We start from the raw sequence: 20585 nt of genomic DNA, 5'->3' as shown, positions 1-20585 counted from the left end.
TTTAGCTGCTCTACTTGGTTTGTTTCATCAGCTGCATCTTTCTCCTTCGTTCCTTCAGTGGACTGCGAAGAAATGTCCACTTTTGCAGCCTTTTGCTTTGCTTCTAACCTTTTCTTTTCAGCCCTTATGCGAGCTGCATTTTCTATTCTTTCTTGCCTTTCCTTCTCGAATCTTCTTTTTTGTGTTTGTTGTGTTGCAATAGCTCTTGCCTGTCTGTCAGCCCGTAACTTGGTTCTTCTTTCCTCGACTCTTTGTTGTGCTTCTGCATATGCTTTTTGAAGGTCCGACTGCGGTACTGCACTTCTCTCCCTCCTTTTTCTCTCGAGCGGCTTTATGGAGTCTTCCTCCTTGCTTTCTTCAAACTCCGATGGCTCTTTGTCTTTCTACTCTTGAGATTTTCCTTCTTCATCAGTCTCCGTTTCTTCTTCATCACTCGAGCTTTTGTTGGAGGCCTTTGCTGAGCGCGATGATGTCGCGCCAGGGGTTGTCCTTACTAAATGAGAAACCAGATTTGCTTTCTGAATCAGGGCCGTTTGAGAACTGGCAGCCAGCTGGCAGATCTTCAATCATTCCCAAAGCTTGATATGCTATTCTTGTTAGCATCGGCTCTGCGTTCATGTAGCTTTTGTTTTTTGCCGAGCTTTTCAAATTTGCTTCGACCAAGTTTTCCAAAATGTAAGAACTGTAGTCGCAGCGAATGGTTCTATTTTCGGCTGTCGCTAAATCCATGACCACGGCAATGTGCAGGATTGGCTCGGTGTAGCGAGGAGGCTTTTGTACTCTGAAATGTAGAGAGATCAATCTCATCGGCAATTCCAGTTCTCCGTATATCATGTCACTGTATCTGTATTTGTTTCCTTTTGCTTTGACGAATGCCTTCTCATTATCCAGTGACTTTGTCTTTGCCAGCAAGTCGTGTTGCCTTGGGAGGAAATGCAAAGCTTCGTTGATGATTTCTTTCGTGATCTTTACTTTCACCTTCGATCCATCCTTGTCTGTGAGCATTGCTTGCCCATCATATTGTATCGAGCTCATGAGCTCGTGGGCCCTCATGTAATATGTTGATCCCCATGGCTGTAATATGAAAAATTGCTCCAAATGCATAGTTCGCACTGCCTCTATTACCTCCGGCCTTCGGTGGAGGTTCCATATCTCTCGTGGCATGATAGTTGTCTTTACCATGTCACCATCAGCATCCTTAAACTTCGAGATGAATATGTGGGCAGGGATCTGAGCTAGTATTTCATCCGAGATGTGAGCCTTTTCATTTGTAGCGAGCTCCTCCACTTCATACGGTGCTGCTGTCCACTACCTTTCTTTCTTTTGGCGAGGCATTCTATGTCAGTAGAATCACAAGTTGTCAGGATTTTCCTTTTGCAATCAATCGCATTTAGAGTTTTAGTAAAAAATAGTTCAAAAGTTAAAACTGTTCATAACTTGAACAAATTTCATCCGTTCTTGTCCATATTTCACCAGTGGGACTAAGAAGACTAGAGCTATGACTGATTAAAATTTGAGCCAATTTTGGACCTGAGGTACACCGATCGCGATCGTAGTACAGAGGGCAAAATTAGATTTGATCACATAAGTGGGTTGCTGATAGTTGGAGGGTCATTTTGGTCCACTCTGTGTTTCATTTGAACCACTTTTGCGTTTATAGGTCCCAATTTTGAGTTACAAGGGAGTTTTGGACTAGACTTTGTCTTTTCATGAGTTTTTGATGTCCAAATGGCTTGAAACTTGGTTGGTGACTTGAACAAGATGTACACAAGGGATTTGTTAGGTTTTGGTCAAAATCTGATGCTGAGGTACACCGATTGCGATCGTAGTACTTGAGCTTTTTTTGGTGAAAACTAGATGGTCATGGACCCCTATGCCTGCCTAGCCCACTGATGATTTATTTCCAAGTTTGGACTTAAAATGAACAAATTAGAGCAATTTTTCACTGTTTGACCTTATTTTACTAAGTCTAACCATATTGGGTTTTCCTGATGAAATTTGGTTGGAGCTTGGAGTTAGTTGAAGTTAGTTTTAGAGCTCCCACTGCTTCCATGAGGTGCTGCTACCATCAGCCTACTCCACTGTCTGATTTTGACTTGATCAGGCACTTTATACCCTGCCTTGGGAGATCTTCCAGACTTGTGCATTTTTCAGGCATTCCTTGGATACCCATGTGATATTTGAGCATCCCTAAGTCACCTTTTGGTCTTTGGCATTGGTCGGCCCCAATTCTCCCTTTGTGTGGTCATTCGAGACTGAAATGATTATATCTGTACTTGTAGGAGATTCTGAGATCCATTTGAGGTTTTCTACAACTGTTATGACTCTTAGTCGGACAGGTATGCCCTTCAAACTATCCACCATTATTTTTAACCGGATTTTGGTAGTTGTAGGTCAAATTTTCCCGTTTCGGTTGTGTTTGACAAATTAGGCCCATTCCATGAGCAAAATTTGTGCATTTTCCTTGAAAATTCAAGAGAGTGTATTTTTAATTGAGTTCCAAGCCTGGGCCAAATCAAAAGTTGCAAAACCTGCATCTGGGGGCACCGATCGCGATCGTACCACAGAGGCCAAAATTAATTTTGACACCTGCAGATTGTAGGCGAGGTTGAGGGGAGGTTTTTTGCATATTCTGTCCCAAATTTTGTCAGTGAGGTACACCGATCGCGATCGGTGTACCACCACCAAACTGTGATTTGATCATATGGCTTTGTTCCTGACCTTGTGGGGAGCACATTGATGTATTCTGTGCCTGGAAAAAGTTTTGTTTGGATGCCTCTAAGGGCCTTTGACCTATTTGACCCGATCCGACTTTGATTTGATCCCTTCGCCCGTTTGTGCAATGATTCGCACTTGCATGCGTAATAGACTTGATCTTTACTTGATAAGGAACATACCTGTGAAATCTGGTATGAAATGCTGGCTCCGACCGTCCGTACGGGGTAGAAATGTGGCAGCTCGCTCTAGGTCAAGAAGCTCTCTTCTTCTCTCTCAAAATGTGAAAATGAACAATGAGCTAGAATTTGGCCTACCTGACCTATATCTTCCCGAGATTTTCGTGACATAGGGCTGATTTTCCTTACCTTTGATCCCGATATAATCTGCATACCACCTGTGGGTCGAACCGCTTGTCATTCCGGCATCGTATGACCATTTGATGCGATTTTGGCGAAATATAGTCATGATCATTAAGGCTGAAATTCGACATCTTCAAATTAGCTTCATATCTTTCATGCTCGATAACCTTATCATGATACTTCGACGTTTGCTTCCAAAACTTGATTCCGACACTTGTGAGAGATATTTTTTAATTTTTAATGTTTTATTAACAAAAGTCGAACAAAATAAATTAAAAATACTTATTAACTGTCAAAAATTAGCCAAACTTATTATACTCACCCCTAAGCATATATTTTCTCTAGAAGCATCCCAATGCTTCGGATTTTGTCATTACAACTCATTATTATGCTGGTCGAATGATACAAAACGCTAAAAATGCCAAGTTTTGATCGAATATGTTCAAAATTGAACTCTAAATAATGAAAACACACACACATTATGTACATATATACACGTTGGACCCCTTAATGGCCGTGACTGCTGCTAGATTTATCAATTACTCCCCCCTTCCTTGACTAAGTCATCCCGGACGAAGGTTCGGTGCATGTGCATGGGTTTTGGAATCTGTGTCTATGCATGGCCGTGTAATGTGGCCCTATTCTGATGTTTGAGATAATGCGTTGGGTAACAAGGTGCTGTGCAAGATGCGGGGACTGAATGTAGTTTTCAGTGGCTTTTGATGGCGAGGGTAGCTCTGTATGGAACAGAAGAGCTTGCAGTCGAATTGCTCTTTTCCTGATTGTTGGTGTTGTGATGGCAACTATTTTTGGAATCCATTTGTATGCGGTTTGTTGCATCTTTACAGATTCGGCTTTAGTTTCCTGAATTTTCACAGGTTTCCAGTGCCATTTTGGAGGTTCAGGCTTCTTGTTTTGAGTTTTGGGTTTCCTTTCGAGCTTTGTCGCCGAATCTTTAGTTTTCTCCAGTTTTGGTTGCCATTTCCACTCTGGAGTAACTCCTGAAGGTCTTTGAGATGGTGCTGCTTCCGTCTGGAGTTTGTCCTTAGGTAGCCATATCTTGCTCGGTTTGTTGGGCTCAATCTTTTCTTTATCCATACTCTCCGAATAACCTTTTGTGGTGTTTTTGGCTGATGAGCCGGTTGCTTTTTGTCGATGGGGATACTCGGCCATGAGTGATCTATTTTGGCGAATGATGGAGTCATGTACGTGTTAGAGTCGTGCGTGTACATCAACGCATGTTCTGAACATTCAGTGACTGCATTGTACGTTCTCATCCATGGAACTCCCAAACATAGTGATTCTCTGATTTCTCTTCCTTTCATTACGAAAAATTGATGAGGACAACTATTTCCATCAATATTGATTGGTAAGTTTACTATCCCCAATGTTGGCATTGTTGCTCCGTTTGCGGCTTGTAAATCACGTGTGGATTGCACTAGGGGTTCATCCGTAAGCATTCTGTAAGTGGAGAAGTTGACCACATTGACTCTTGCTCATGTGTCAATCAATGCTCGTTGATATGTGCCATGCGGAAGTCTGACATTGATGCGAACATCGATTCCTGTTTCCCATTACTCATTAGTTTGAATTATAGAAAGAGGAATTTGAGCCGTATCTGCTGGTTGAGGAAGTCTTTGTTGTTGTAAGTTTTGTTTTCGTTTTAAAATCCTGACTTTGGCCTCCTCCTGCGCTTGAGCTTTTGTCTCCATTGCTTTGTTCTTGCGCTCCTTCGCAGTGTGTATTTTGGCAAGCATCTCTGAGGTCAGTGGTAGGTTGTATTTCTTTAGTCTGCAACCACTAATCCAGTTAGGCATTTCCTCTCCCTCTAATGTCGCAAGTTTAATGGCACCGCTAGATGATATGTCATGAATCACATAGGGTCCATTGCCTCGCTTTAAAGTTTTCGGGAATGTTGTTTCAGGGTATACATTAAGACGTAATCCCCCGTAGCAAATTCCTTGCTGATAACATGTTGATCAAAGAATGATTTCATGTTCCGTTTTTGCACGTAGATTGATGCAACTGCTCTCAATCTAGTTTCATCCAGTTTTTCTAGGACATTTATCTGATTGTATAATTCATGGCCCGTCCATTCTAATTGTTTAGCGACTCGAAGCGCGGGGATAAGAAATTCAAGTGGCAAAAGCGCTTGAATTCCATAAACCATGTTGAACGGAGTCGTTTCAATTGATGTTTTGTAAGCTACTCTATATGCCCATAAAGCTGAATGCAGCTTTTGATCCCAGTCAGCTCTCGATTCACCAACAATTTTGGTGAGAATTGTCACCAAAATCTTATTCGTACTTTCTGCTTGGCCGTTAGCTTGTGGGTGATAGGGAGCTGACTTCCTGTGAATTACCATGAATTCATCCAATAGGAATTCAATCACTTCATTGATGAAGTGAGTTCCTCTATCGCTCACTAACTCTATTGGTAAGCCATAGCTGGCGAAAATGTTCTCATACAAAAACTGTGCTGTTGTTTTTGCATCATTTCTGGTTGTTGCTTTCACTTCCACCTATTTTGTTAGATAATCTGTTGCCACAATAATGTATTGAGCGTGCGTTTTATATCCTGGAGGCGCTATCGGTCCTACAAAATCTATTCCCCATTTTGCAAACGCTCATGCCCCCATCATTGGCCTCAAGGGCATATCATCTCGTGCTCTAGGAGTTTTTGTTTTCTGGAAATCGTCACATCGTTTTACAAACTCTTCAGCGTCCATGAATAGTGTAGGCCACTATATGCCTGCAATAAGAATTGCTTTGGCCGTTTTGTCAGCTGAGAAATGTCCACCAGCTTGTCCGCCGTGTGCTTGCTCTAAGATAGGAATGTATTCCTCTTCAGTCGCGCACATTCTCAATTGATTGTCTTCTCCCCTCTTGTAAAGATTGTCCTCAATCAGTACATAGTTTTCTGCCTCTTTCGTGATCGTTTTGATACGTGATCTACTCATCCCTTCAGGCAGTATTCTGGTGGTGAGGTATTGAACAATGTAGTTACTCCATCGGGGTGCTATAGATAATCTGAATAGAGTCGCGTGCTCTATTGGATTTTGAAGCGTGCATCTAACACATGATTTGATATGCGTATGAACACTATGTTGCATTTTCGGCCAATACACACCCATTCTCATCAATCTTTGATACATCTGTGCATGCCCATTGTGAATCCCCGTTGTTTGTACGTGAGCTTGGTTTAGGGACAATTTCCGTTCACTCGATTCAACACTAAGCCTAAGGATTTGATCCGATCCCTGTTTGTATAGCTTGCCCGCCAACATTACCAATGATCTAGATGTTGCAATGGTAGATGGTTGTCTTGTCACATTCAATGATCCGATAGTCAGCAAAGGAATTACATCCTCGCTCCATCTTGGAACCATTTCTATGTTGAAAAGATATGCATCTGGCAAATCATCATCAACTCCTACTGGGTTTTCTCCATGCATCATTCTAGATAAATGATCCGCTCTTTGGTGTGTGGTTCTTTTTTTGACTACTACCGTGAAGTCAAACTCAAGCAGTATGATGAACCATTGAACAATCCTCCCCGTACTGCAAGGTTTGTTTACTAAGTACAGGAGTGCTTGGTGATCAACGAAGAATACAAATTTATTGGACAGTAAGTAGTGTCTAAACTTTTTCACCGCATAGACCATATCCAAACCCTCCCTCTCAGTTGTTGTGTAATTCTTCTTTGCATTGTTCAATTGTTTACTGGAGTACCTTATTGGAAAATCCATGTTGTTCTCTCCAGGTTGTGCAAGTATGCATCCTATTGCATACGCTGATGCATCTACGTGGATGTGGAATATCTTTTCCCAATCTAGATCCTTCAAAATTGGAGCGGAAATTAACCTTTGCTTCAAAGTTTGAAAAGGTTTCTCGCACTCATCCGTCCACTCAAATTTAGTTACCAGCACGTAAAGTGGTTTTGCAATTATAGCGTACGAGTAGATAAATCTGCGATAATATCCACAATGGCCCATAAATGTTTGTACCTCCTTTACCTTTACTGGTCGTGGTATATCAACAATGACGTTGATCTTCTCCATGTCTGTCGAAATATCGTTTTTGGACACTATATGTCCCAATATTTTGCCATGTCTTACCATGAAGACACATTTCTCTGGATTCAGGCAAATCCGATACAGTCTGCATTTTTCGAACACCTTGGTCAAGTGCACGCACAAGTCATCCATGTAAATTTCTAAGAACTGTCTTAGATATTCTTTAAAAGCATGACCCATTAGCCTCTGAAATGTGGCTGGTGCATTTGTTAAGCCAAAAGCCATTACCCCAAATGCAAAAATATCCCATTCAGTTGCAAAATCCGTTTTGTGCTGATCCTCTGGCTTTATTGCGAGTTGGTTGTAACCCAAAAGCCATCTAAGAAACTATAAGTCTCTTTACCTGCCACTCTTTCTATTACCATGATCAATAATGGGTAGGGGATAGTTGTCCCGAATTGTAGCAGTGTTTGCTTTCTTGAGATTGACGTACAATCTTAACTTTCCATTTTTCTTCGGGGCCACCACAATCGGTGAAACCCAATCGGTGTGCTCAATTTTGTAAATAAACTCTGCCTCTTTAAGTTTATCTATCTCCTCCTTGATCTTTTTTGCAAATGTTTCATTGCAAGTATAGGGACGTTGTCTGTTGGGTTTGGCGTCATTCTTAAGGGGTATTGTGTGTTGACAGATACTTGGATCCACCCCCTTAAGATCTTTGTATGACCATGCAAACACACCTCTATACTGTTTAAGAGTAGCTACCAAAAGCTTTTCCTCTTTGTCAGTAAGATCCGTGGCAATATATGCAGGTTTTGGATCTTCTCTCGGCTTCGCTAGATCTATTCGTTTGGCTTTCTCAGGACCGTCGTACGATTTATCCGGTTCCTTCAATTCCCTCATTGGTTGCTGCACTATGATTTTCCTATCTTGTATGGTATACTTCTTATAATGGGACGGTGCATCCATCTTGTCAGAATTCGTGTCCTCATTTGTTTCCAATTCAGTCGTCCATATGTCTTTGAGGGTTCGCTTGAGCTTATTGTACTCCGTTTTTCTCTCTGTTTTGGTAATTCCAAACCCCGTTTTCCTCCCTTTATGCGACTTAGTCGTTCGCTTTTCGTGCATGTTCTTCTTATTGTTTTTCCATGGTTTAGTTTTGATAAACCGGCCAGTGACCTCGTCTTTGACACAATCATCAGCTTTGACAAGCTTTAGATATCCCGTTTTGTCATTGACAAGAGGCATCGGATTATGCTTATTCGCCCTTGATTTTCTTGTTCTCTTGGATTTATACCGCTTTTGTCGACTAGGTTTTTGGTTAGGAAACTCATAAAACCTGTCCTGTCTCGACTTGTATTTCCTATTCGTCTTTGATCCACTTGATCTTTCATCATCAACCTCTATCATTTGGATTTCATCATCCAGTGATGGAAGGTCACCGCTTAGTGAATCCGTGAATTCCTCCTCTGTTCGATTTCTATCGTTCACTACAGATATCTCATCAATTATTCTTTTACACTCGGTCTCACGTGGTGGTTCTTCTTGTTCCTCGCTCTCCGATCCTGACTCAAGGATGACGCTAGCCATTTGCAACGTTACTAGGTCGTATCCTTCTTCGTCACAAATTTTTGTAGGCGTGCATTCGTTAACACATACGTCCAAGGTTGACAATATTTGAGTCCACCCAAATGGCTCAAATAAATGTTTAGGGAAAGGTTCTGGGAGATAAGCCTCGTCTTCTACGGATCTTTTCAATACACATTCCTCTTTGATTATGTCTCCACAATCAGATGCTCCACACATCCAGACATGTGCTTTTGTTTGCATCCATGCAGGTATTTCTTTTTCATTTACAGTGGCTGAATTAAATTCTTGCACTGGTGTTTTTGCAACGTCTTTATAGTTGTGATCCTTCATGTTGATTTTTTTATTAGCTCTTCGTGTCTTAGGTAAATTTGGTCGTACCTCCAATCTTGTATCATTTTGAGTTGACGCATAAAAGGTCGCCCCAAAATAATGTCGAAGTTGTTCGTTTTCTCGAAATCCACCATAGCAAAGGTGTGCTCATAGTTAATTCCACACGAAGTTACAACTATTTGGTCTAGGATTCCCAATGGTCTCTCTACATACCCATCTGTGAGTTGCAGTTTTATTCTCGTTTTTCTGAGAGCTGGACGACCCCATTTCTCCAGATTTGCTTTGTAGCAATCGCCACTCCCGCTCCATTGGCTAAGATAGCTATCGTTTTTATATCGTGATATTCAACAAGTAAGGTTGTATTACCCTCCTCGTCTTCATAGTAATCTCCGACCTTGTTTATGGGCACTGGTTGGGCTTTGGGTTGACCTCCCCGTTTGTTTTCTTCTCCCGTAGGGTTTGTCTGAAGAGGAATCTTTACTCCTTTGTGCTCCAAATGTTTCCCCATGTCTTCCCATAAGTGTGGTCTGACTCTCAAGAGTTCTGACAGCGTGATTGTGCATGTTATAGGTGTTGACAACATCTCTTGAAGACTTTTTGAGTCAACCATTTGTGGAATAGTTCTCATTTGGGATGGAACTAACCTTATCTCCGATTGTGCCTCGTGTTCACCCATAAATGAAGGCAGGGTTTTCAAGGATTGAGCTTTGCTTTCCATCGAAACCTCCGTTCCTGTATCCCCATACAACAATTGTATATTGGCTGGATAAAATCCATCATCCAAGTTAATCTCAGGAATTGGAGCACACTGTAACGTCACGCTTCCGTTCTTTCTGTTTCTAATGGTTTCCCATAAGTGTTGTGGCCATTGTTCTTCGACTTCTAGAATTGGCATTATCGTCATTGATTTAGCGTCATCAATGGTGTTCGACACCACTCGGTGATCCAATGACAATATCGTTTCAGGCCTGGGTCCGTTTACTTGTTTTGTTTCATCCATTTTTAGTTTTTCTCGCTCTTTGTGAATCAGCACTTCTTGTTCTGGGGTTCTAACCACCTTAGGTTCCATCAATGCCTGGGCTGTTTCAATGAGGTGTTTACACATTTCCAAACGCTTTGTTTCCACTTCTGGTTGAGGATAAGTTAACCATCTCTGCTCTAAGGTTTGGTTTGTTTTTAGCCTTGCTTCATACGCTTGTAATAGAGCATCTAAAGGCTCTAGCACTTTCTCAACCAAGACTGATCCCCCTGAGGATGCTTTCCTTGGCTTGTTGTTACCCTCAGCAGTTTTACTCTCTCTCTCTTGTTTCAATTGCTCCTTCGTTTCATGTAATTCGTTTTGCATGGCAATTTGGGTTTTCAACCTTCTTGTTTTCATCCTGTCTCATTTCGCCTTCCAGGATTTTCATTGGGTTCTCACGGATAAACTCTCATTTTCTGTGGGTATCGGCAACTCTTTTTCCTCCAAGGGCTTGTTTTTCTCTAAGTCCTTGGCTTGGGCTCTAGTTATTGCATTGATTTGTATCATGGGATCGGTTTCTGATCCGCTGCTTGCACTTGGTATCACCCCCACAATATTCATAGTTGATTTTTCCTTGTTGTCCGGATTCTTTGGGCAATCTGGCAATATGTGATTCACACCACATCCGTCACAAAACCCAAAAATTTTCACTCTTTTTCCTTTGAAAGGGCAGTTTCGCTCCCAATGATCCGTACTTTCACAGTTATAGCACTGTCCATTTGGTGGTTGATTTTGAGGAGGTGGTCCCATAGGTTGTCCTGCCCTATTAGGATATCCTCTTGGTTTGTAATTCTGGTTCGCAATGAACATTAGCGTTCTTTCGTCCACCAAATATTGATCTCTCTCGAAGGTTGTGCTACATACGTTGGTGGTGCCATGTCCTCGCTATTTCCCCACGTTTGATAGGCTTCGTCTGCGTACATTTGTGATTCAGGTTCTGTTGCGTAAGGCTCATTCGGTTCCTCATAATAAGAAACTTGAAGTGTACTATTTGTTCCTGGTGATGCTTCACAAGGTTGAGCACACCTAATCATGGCTCTATTTTCCTATGGTAATGGGGGTTGTTGACCCAACACAGGTTGAGGTCTGTCTGCTCCTGCTACCAGATTTATATTTGGTCCAACTTGATATCTTGGAGGAGGTGGCTGGGGTGGTCCTGCTGGAGGTCCATACGGTCTTTCCCTCACGTAGTTTTTGTTATAAAAACACTCTTCCGTGCCATGATTTGTCCATTTTTGCTCTAAGGTGCACCATTTTAGCACTCGTCCATTCGCAACTGGTGCTTTTGACTGTTGTGTGCACCACAACGTCGGGTGATCCCCCCCACATATGTCACACTTTCTCATCTGAGACTGTCTCATCATCGGATTTGATCTCATATGTTGCTGCATTCTCTTCGTTACCTCCTCTATCATTTGGTCAGCTGTCGGCATCAAGGACGCCTGAGCATCTTTCTTGGTAGAGGGTTCACTTTTAATCGATGAAGAGCCACTAGTTACTGAATCAGTATCCTCTGACACTTTCCCATATGCTTTGCAGTTATCAACAAGATATAATGATTCCCTTGTAACTTGTTGAAATGTGCTACAGGCCTTCAAGTGAAGGTCCTTTTTCAAGGTTTCATTCCTAAGTCCTTCCACGAAGAGCACAGACAATCTCTCGTCTTGCGGTAATTCCCTCCTCGGGCACCTCTCAATGTATTGCTTGAATCTCAAGGTTGCTTCCTTCACTTTTTCATTCTCCCTTTGTTTAAAAGCATATATCTGTGATACAGTATTATGCTTTATATCCCGTTTTGAGAATTATTCTGTGAACTCGCGCAATACATGTTCAATATTCGGACAAGTTTCAGGGTTCAAAGGACCATGTTAAGGCCATCCCTTCCAAGGTCAGCCCGAATCCCTCGTATTGAGTATGGAAATCCGTGATCTGTACTGCTCTTAAGACTTGCTTGAAGAGTGATACATGGGCATATGGATTCCCTGATCCGCTATACTTCTTCGGCATGCACTTCGCTACTTGGGATGGCCTAATCTGTCTATGGTTTGCGATCAGTCTCATTGCTCCCGTGTCTTGACTTATTCGTTCTCGGGCATCATGAATGTCGTGGGTTGCTCTCGTTGGCTCCCCTGCCCCGAATCTACTACTAGGAGGCAAATGTGATGGGGTGGCTGCAAATGTCGGACCTACTGCCGTATGTGTAGAGATAGGAACCACACTACCTTGATTCGTAGCCATTGATTCTCTGGAATGTAACGTTCCCATGGGGCTTGGCATCGAATAATGAGGTCGATTGAAAGAATTAGCTACATGAGTCCTCTCTCCACCTGTGGTCACCGGGTCTGGCACGACAGTTGTAGGTGCTGGGCTTAGTGGGCTCGGAGTGACATAATACTGGTGAAGTGGTCCCCCAAAGTACGTATATCCTTCCAGCTCTTTTTTATCGATTACTGCGTATTGTCTTCCATACTTGTCGTATGCGGCGATTTTCATTTCCGCCCCCTCTGTGTAGGTTAAGACTTAAAGTCTTTTCCGCTCAGTCATCTCTCCGACGTAGGGTTCCTCGCATCTATAATAGAGATCTTGATCTCCATTATTATACTTGTATAACCCCAAGTAGACATTATCCGTGTTGACTCTCAACGTTTCGTTTTCTCGCCTTAACCTCGCATTAGGTAAGCTCATTGTTGGTGCCTTTTCCTCATGTTCCTCATCTATTTTGGCTTTTGTGCCCATCAATCCCCACTTGTCTACAATGTTAGGATTCAGGACTACCAAGTACATGATACCCTCGTCATCTAGGTACCTATCTCCGCTATAGCTCACAGGCACTAAGTCCCTGAACTCACTTGGTCTATCTTCTATTTTCACATAGTAGTGGTCCATACCATCTTTGTATATCTTGGCACCTTGCTTGTTGTCATATTGATACTTGATGAACAATAGCTTTAATGTGGCCAGTATGATGGTCCTGCTGCCATGTTTTCTCTTACGTTTAGTTTTAATTGTCCCAAGTGTTCTATGAAATACTCGTAAGATCTCTCTGAAGAAGTATCGGAGATGCCTTCTTCAAGGATTGGCTGTAATGGTCGTACTACCCCTTGGTTTACACTCTCCTCCATTGATACAACACTTGCTTGATCCACTAAATTTTGGTGTCGGATGTTGATTTGTTTTCCCAATCTCAAAAACATGAAGAAAGTGGGATTTATTGACTGAATCCAAACCTCTTACCTGGAGATGGAGTGATCTTCCAACTCCTGCGACTGCATGGATTGTTACTTGATCGGTCTCTGCAAATGAATACACTTGATGGCTATGAGATCACTGTATCATTCCAACTGTCAGCAGATTCAACACTTTCACAATGATTTCGACACAATTTTGCTTGCAGATTATTGACAGTATGTCCAATTTGAGTTTTGACAACTCCTGATATCTTAAATAGTCTCGGTCTATGAACATGCCAAAAATGAGTTAGATCTGGGCCATAGGTACACCGATCGCGATCGTACTTCTGGGCCCAAATTTGACCAAACTTCATCAGCTTGTTCACTAGGCTATTTAAGGCTACCTCTCTGATACTTTTGTAACCAGACTCTAAAAAGTCAATCTTTTACCAGTTCTTGGTTGGAAGTGTTTGTTTTTCCAGAATCTGTCAATTTAATCTGATTTTAGTGCTTGCTTAGGGATTTGAAAGCTATCTGGGGTTTTCCTGTGTACATGCTATCCCTCTGTATGGTTCCTTCCCAGTTTTGATGTGTTTTGGTCTACTGAAAGTCAATTTCTAAGCGAGTTTAGCAGTTTTTGACTTGGATCTGTATTCAGATGGTTTGACAGGTATTTTGAGGTTTCTGGCTCTAGGTCCTTTAGACTTTTATGTTTGTATACACCTGAGGATCCCACAGATGAAATATGGTCAAAATCTGGCACTTAGGTACACCGATCACGTTCGTAGTTCTGAGCCCAAATTAGACCAAATTTGACATACTTGTAGACACTGATGTTTTAAGGCTATCCCCCAAGTCTTTTTGCATTTGGATCACCAAAAGCCAAGATTTTGCACTTTCTGGGTTTCTCAGGCTAGTTTTACCCAAGTGGCCTGATTTCCTTGATTTTTGATGTTTTTGGGTGTGGTTGCTTTAGACAAACTTGTGTAGAATCTTATCAGGAAGGCACATGTCAAATCTTGTACAAATCTGACAAGACCATATTAGGTATTTTGGTAAAAATCTCACATTATGGGAATCTCCAAATCGACCGAATTTATGTAATTTGGGAATTTTCCACTTAAAGTGGGAAAAATTGAGGTGTGTGGCTAGTAAATAAAGTGAAAATCTCATAGGATTGTGGTGTTGATAAACACCAAAAGTCAAGAGGATGTACAACACATGGATTTGAATAATAACTATAAATTACATAAAACAAAGGAAGATACAAAAAAGATTTTGTTTACAAATTGACTAGTATAGTCACAATAGAAGCTCCACATAATTCTACTCCACATTTGACACCATATCTGAACTTTGATCCAAGTGTGGCTGATGTGCACGAGTGAGGCCTTCTTTGGCTTTTAGAGCATGTCTTTCTGGAATCTTTATTCTAGAAAATGGTCCTTCTTTGTTGGGTCTCCAGGACCAAACAATTGCATCTATAGTTTCCCACACTTGTGGGTCCTTATAGTTGACAGCCCAATAACCCTTCCAACAATTACTGTAAGCTTGAGTATCTGTCATCCCACTTTTTCTCGCGCAAGGTGCCCAATATTGAATCAAGAGTTTTCTGTAGTTTGGTGATGTAGGCTCATTATCAATGTCAGATAAAGCCATTGCAAGCCACACTGGATAGATTTCTGTGTCACTCGGAACAAGCATAAGAAAGTCACCTTGGTGCACATCAGACATAGGGTCAAACTCTTCCCTTGGCCTATCTCGTTGAGGCCCACAAAAATGATCGTTCAACTCTTCAAGGCCTAGGAATCTTTCTGCTCCTTGTTGCAAATTCATTGTAGTGCTTTGTAGATGAGAATATTCTTGAGTTTTTGGCCAAAACATTTCATACAAGACTCCCTCTGATATGATTGCTTTTCCAATCTCTTCAATTACCTTACTCCAATAATCTATCACGGGTCTATAATATCGCGGAATACTTGAACCATTCCCTAAATTTTTCCAAAATTTTATATAGTTCTTTAGCCCCAAAATGACTTCTTCGTGGGCCTTGACATACTCCGCCATTTGTACTAGAGGTGGATCTCCATGTGGTAACATTGGCTTGCCTTCTGTGTCTGTTTTCCAAAGGCGAATACTTCCACTCCAACTTGATACACCTACATGTGCCTTATATTGCATCATTGGTGTCTCATCTTGCATAAAGAACCTGAACTGAAGCGGTTTGGAATGTCCAACAAGTATGTCTTGTCCATCACAAAGATAGCCATCACAATATTGCTTGAAATCAGGGATCTTTGTGAGAAAAAATGGAGCTGGAGATGAAGATGAGCTGTTTCGTAATGTATCCATCAAATGTGGCAAAGTATAGGTTTGTGTAACTCTCAACTTCTCTGAAAACCTACTAAACATGGCGTCTATGTCCTCATGTGTATGCCCAACCATTAAAAATCCCAGCTGGATGGTTTTGAAAACACCCCTTGCAACAAGCATTGACAAATAGGCAAATAAGTATCGATTTTTGTTTTCCCCTGCACAATTATCCAATTGTAGCAACAAGTTCTCTGGCAATCTGCGAAATGTTGACCCCAATTCCTCTTCTGCAATTTCTGACGACTGCACAATGGGCTCTTTTCCATCACTCAAGTTATGGTAGTCCAAAGCATCCCTTGAGTTCAAAGCATGTAGTAGTGAAATATTGCTCCTTGGAAGTCCATTTGTTACTAGATCACCAAGAGGATGCTTATCTATCCTCTCGAGGTTATGTAAACAATTAGCAATTGAGCCAATTGTAAGATTTGGATCAGCTGGCCACAAACCATTCAAGACAAAGTGTCCGTAATGACCTTCTCCATGTCCATGAGTGATCATGCCAATCAATGCCACCTGCAGATTATATCCTGAATCCACACCCTTGGGAACAATGCGTAATCTAGGAATGGCAGTCTTCTTTTGATCCATCTTATCATGGATTATGCATACATATTTTTGTGGTTGAGTTTCTGAATACGTGCGCCATGCATAATATAGGCTTCTGCAACTCTTTTGTTGTGCCATGTGAACTTCTCTCTCCCTCAAGAGAAGAGCTCTCTCTTCAAGAGAAGGTTTAGCTTCTAACCTTGCCTTGATTGAGCTACAAATATTGCACTTAGAGAACTCACTCGTCTTTGTTAAAGTGACATGTGGGTACTCTTTGTTCCAAATTCTACCAAAAGAAGATTGGGATAGCTTCTTCTCATAGCCCATTTGGTCAAGTGTCGTGTTGATTTCACATAAAATATCCACTTGTTTGTATGTTGATGGAATCACCAATTGAGTCTCTCTTGAGCCATCTAGCAGTGTTCTACTTCTATGTGGCATCTTCTCAGAGTTATTTTCCACAAACTCGTTTAGTAGTGCTCTTGCTAAACTAGTATGTTGAAGTCCCCTTCTCAATGTACATGTGTTCCCATGTACATATTGGCGCACACCATTTTCAAAGTTCTCCTTGTATCGATAAAATGATGTCTTTGGTATTCCATGTAGCTCATACCATGCTCTACAACAAACAATAGAGCCATTTAGCCTGAATTGGTATCGTGACTTCTCATCTTTCTGATAACATATAGAAAGAACATCATAAACATAATTAGTGCGTGATTTTTGAGACTCTCCCCAAAATTGTTGTCGTAACCTTGTCACCATATCACGATCTGCAAATTGGCAGCATTTTTGTGCACAACAATCAATGCATGATACCCTTTGAATTGATTTGTTTGAAAGGTAAAAAGTCGAAGCTGGTGCTGCTTTTGATTTTTGAGTCCTGTTCATGAAAGTGTATCGTCTCTTCCTTGACAACTGGACAACATTACTCCCATCAAGTTTTTTTCCAACATTGCCATCGTTGGATACATCCTCATATGTAGCATGCATGCCATCAACAGGAACAAAGCGTTGTAATGGGCTCCCATTCAACATTGTTGTCTGCTTGATGGGCCACTTTAGCAAAGTGATGCTACCCACTTCAACCACATCATGAATGCTTGCATTTTCTCTTTCAATACCCACACCCACACAATCAGGACCAAGTTCCTGAAAGTTGACATAATCATGTGGAAATACATATAAGATGGTCCCTTCATTCATGGTTTGCATCATTGTGTCATCTTTTAAAAGGACCCTCTGATTTCTCCAAGACTCTCGAATCATTGCTTCAAATTCTGGGCTTGTCATAGGTATTGCATCTGTAACTAGAGGATCAGAATGATCATGTTCTTCATCACCATTGTAGCTTTCGTGTGGATCAATTAAGTTCCCATTTAATACAAAAGATTGCAAAAGAAGCTTTGACCATCGAACAGCACTCCATAATGAGCCTTGGAGAGATGAAGTATCCATTGTAGGAAAAGGTAGGACCACATCCTTCAAGCATTCCTCCACTAGTATGGAGACATTTCCCAGCCCTATCTTTGTACCACCACAAGTGGAATCTGGATCTGTTCTACACACACAACCAATACCAACGATTTCATTGTCAAGTATCATATGTACTTTCTCCCCAGATTCGAAGTCCATCCTGTAAGTAAAAAGATTACATTGTTAAATCCATAGTTATAGAAAAATACTCTTCAAACCAAAATCATGCTACAACATGAAAAAGGTTTGCATAGGTTGGACAAGTGGTGAACCTTGAGACCAAATCCTCCTTGCTATATTAATGGAAGCAAGGTTGGACAAGTGGTGGACCTTGAAACCAAAGCCTCTTTGCTATATGAGAGCATAGGTTGGACAAGTGGTGGACCTAGTTGTAATACCCACTGCCACCTATCAACTACTATAGGACTATGCTTTCCAATGTCCAAGTATCCCTTGAGTCTTTCAAGGTTGAACACGTGGTGGACCTTGAAACAAAAATCCCCTTTCTATATCAGAGCATAGCTTGGACAAGTGGTGGACCTAGTTATAATGCCCAATATCCAAGGTGAAATACCTTAGGACTTTGCTACCTTGCTTGCCAATGTTTACGTAGCCCCTCATTTCTTTAATGGAAGTAAGGTTGGACAAGTGGTGGACCTTGAAACCAAAGCCTCTTTGCTATATAAGAGCATAGGTTGGACCTAGTTTTAATACCCACTGCCACCTATCAACTACTATAAGACTATGCTTTCCAATGTCCAAGTATCCCTTGAGTCTTTCAAGGTTGAACACGTGGTGGACCTTGAAACAAAAATCCCTTTCTATATTAGAAAGGTTGAACACATGGTGGACCTTGAAACGAAAATCCCCTTTCTTTATCAGAGCATAGCTTGGACAAGTGGTGGACCTAGTTATAATGCCCAATATCCAAGGTGAAATACCTTAGGACTTTGCTACCTTGCTTGCCAATGTTTACGTAGCCCCTCATTTCTTTAATGGAAGTAAGGTTGGACAAGTGGTGGACCTTGAAACCAAAGCCTCTTTGCTATATAAGAGCATAGGTTGGACCTAGTTTTAATACCCACTGCCACCTATCAACTACTATAAGACTATGCTTTCCAATGTCCAAGTATCCCTTGAGTCTTTCAAGGTTGAACACGTGGTGGACCTTGAAACAAAAATCCCCTTTCTATATTAGAAAGGTTGAACACATGGTGGACCTTTAAACGAAAATCCCCTTTCTTTATCAGAGCATAGCTTGGACAAGTGGTGGACCTAGTTATAATGCCCAATATCCAAGGTGAAACACCTTAGAACCTTGCTACCTTGCTTGCCAATGTTTACGTAGCCCCTCATTTCTTTAATGGAAGCAAGGTTGGACAAGTGGTGGACCTTGAAAGCAAAGCCTCTTTGCTATATGAGAGCATAGGTTGGACCTAGTTGTAATACCCACTGCCACCTATCAACTACTATAGGACTATGCTTTCCAATGTCCAAGTATCCCTTGAGTCTTGCAAGGTTGAACACGTGGTGGACCTTGAAACCAAAATCCCCTTTCCATATCAGAGCATAGCTTGGACAAGTGGTGGACCTAGTTATAAAGCCCCTCCTTTCTTTAATGGAAGAAAGGTTGGAAAAGTGGTGAATCTTGAAACCCAAACCCTTTGGCTATATATAGAGGATATCTTGGACAAGTGGTGGGCTTAGTTGTAGTATCCAATGTCCAAGGTCCAAGGTGAACTATGTAAAGACCTTACTTCCAAAAACAGAGTCGTACAAGTGGTTCTCCTTGAAACCAAAACCTCCTTAGTGTATTAGAACATAGCTTGGAGAAGTGGTGGACTTAGTTGTAATGGTGAATGTCCAAAGCAAACTATTATAGGACCTTGCTTCCCAAATCAAGTTTGGACAAGTGGTGGATCTTGAAACCAAAACCCCCTTACTCTATTAGAGCATAGCTTAGATAAGTGGTGGACCTAGCTGCCATGGAAAATGTTCAATCTGAACTGCTGCAAGACCTTGCTATTAAATGTCTAAGTAGAGCTAGCTTCTTTAATGGAATCAAGGTTGGGAAAGTGGTGCATCTTGAAACCAAAAGCCCTTTATTGTATTAGAGCATAGCTTGGACAAGTGAGGGACCTAGTTTTAATGTGTGATGTCCAAAGAAAAGTATTACAAGACCTTGCTTTCCAATATTTGAATTGGTCAAGTGGTTAAAACTAAGTATAAAACTTTGACCATTTTCTTCTCGAATTGCCAAAAAGCTAGTTTTAGACACCCCTAAATGAAAATGGTTTAGGGTGGCCTTAAACAATGTTTTTTCAAAGACTTGAACAAAAGGGTTGTCGAAGAGTAATGACAATTTATTGTGGCTTGAAGTGCCTGAGTATGTGAAAACAAGCCTAGGTTTTCCACGAGGCAAAAGGTGACATAATAAGAACATTGGAAAGTTAGGATTGACCATGTGGCCTAAACTTTGGCAAGTGAAGTGGTGGCCAAGTTTTGTGGCACAGTGTGCACTTGGTCCTATATGTGTTGACCACTTGGCTAAATCTAGGACCATAAGGCCAAACCTTTGGCACCTTAAATATAGTATGGGACATAATCTAGAACTGCTATAGTAAATTAGTAGTATAGCTAATATGTTAATATTTGTATTATATTTAAGTATATGCTAATATAATTTATGTTCAAAATTTCACTAATGAAGAATGTTCCCATTTAGCACTCCAGATGCGGGGTCTTAGGGCAATGCCACAATGGGGTGACAAGGCAGCGCTTCCACGTGAGGTTTGGGGGTAGCGCTCTTGATGGGGATGTGGAATATAGCGCTCTCGATGGCGGGGCTTGGGAGGTTGATTTTGGGATATTGTTCTGGGTCCGGGGCAGCGCCCCGGGCGGGTCAAGGGGCGGCAGCGGCCTGCGGGCGGGGTCAGGGGCAGCGGGGCTAGGGGCGGCCAAAGATTTTTTTTAAAAGTGAATTCCTA

Source organism: Adiantum capillus-veneris, chromosome 6, assembly GCF_014529385.1.
Source record: "Adiantum capillus-veneris isolate H3 chromosome 6, ASM1452938v2, whole genome shotgun sequence".
NCBI lineage: Eukaryota > Viridiplantae > Streptophyta > Polypodiopsida > Polypodiales > Pteridaceae > Adiantum > Adiantum capillus-veneris.
The sequence above is the reverse complement of the archived record's forward strand: the minus strand, read 5'-3'. Positions refer to the sequence as shown.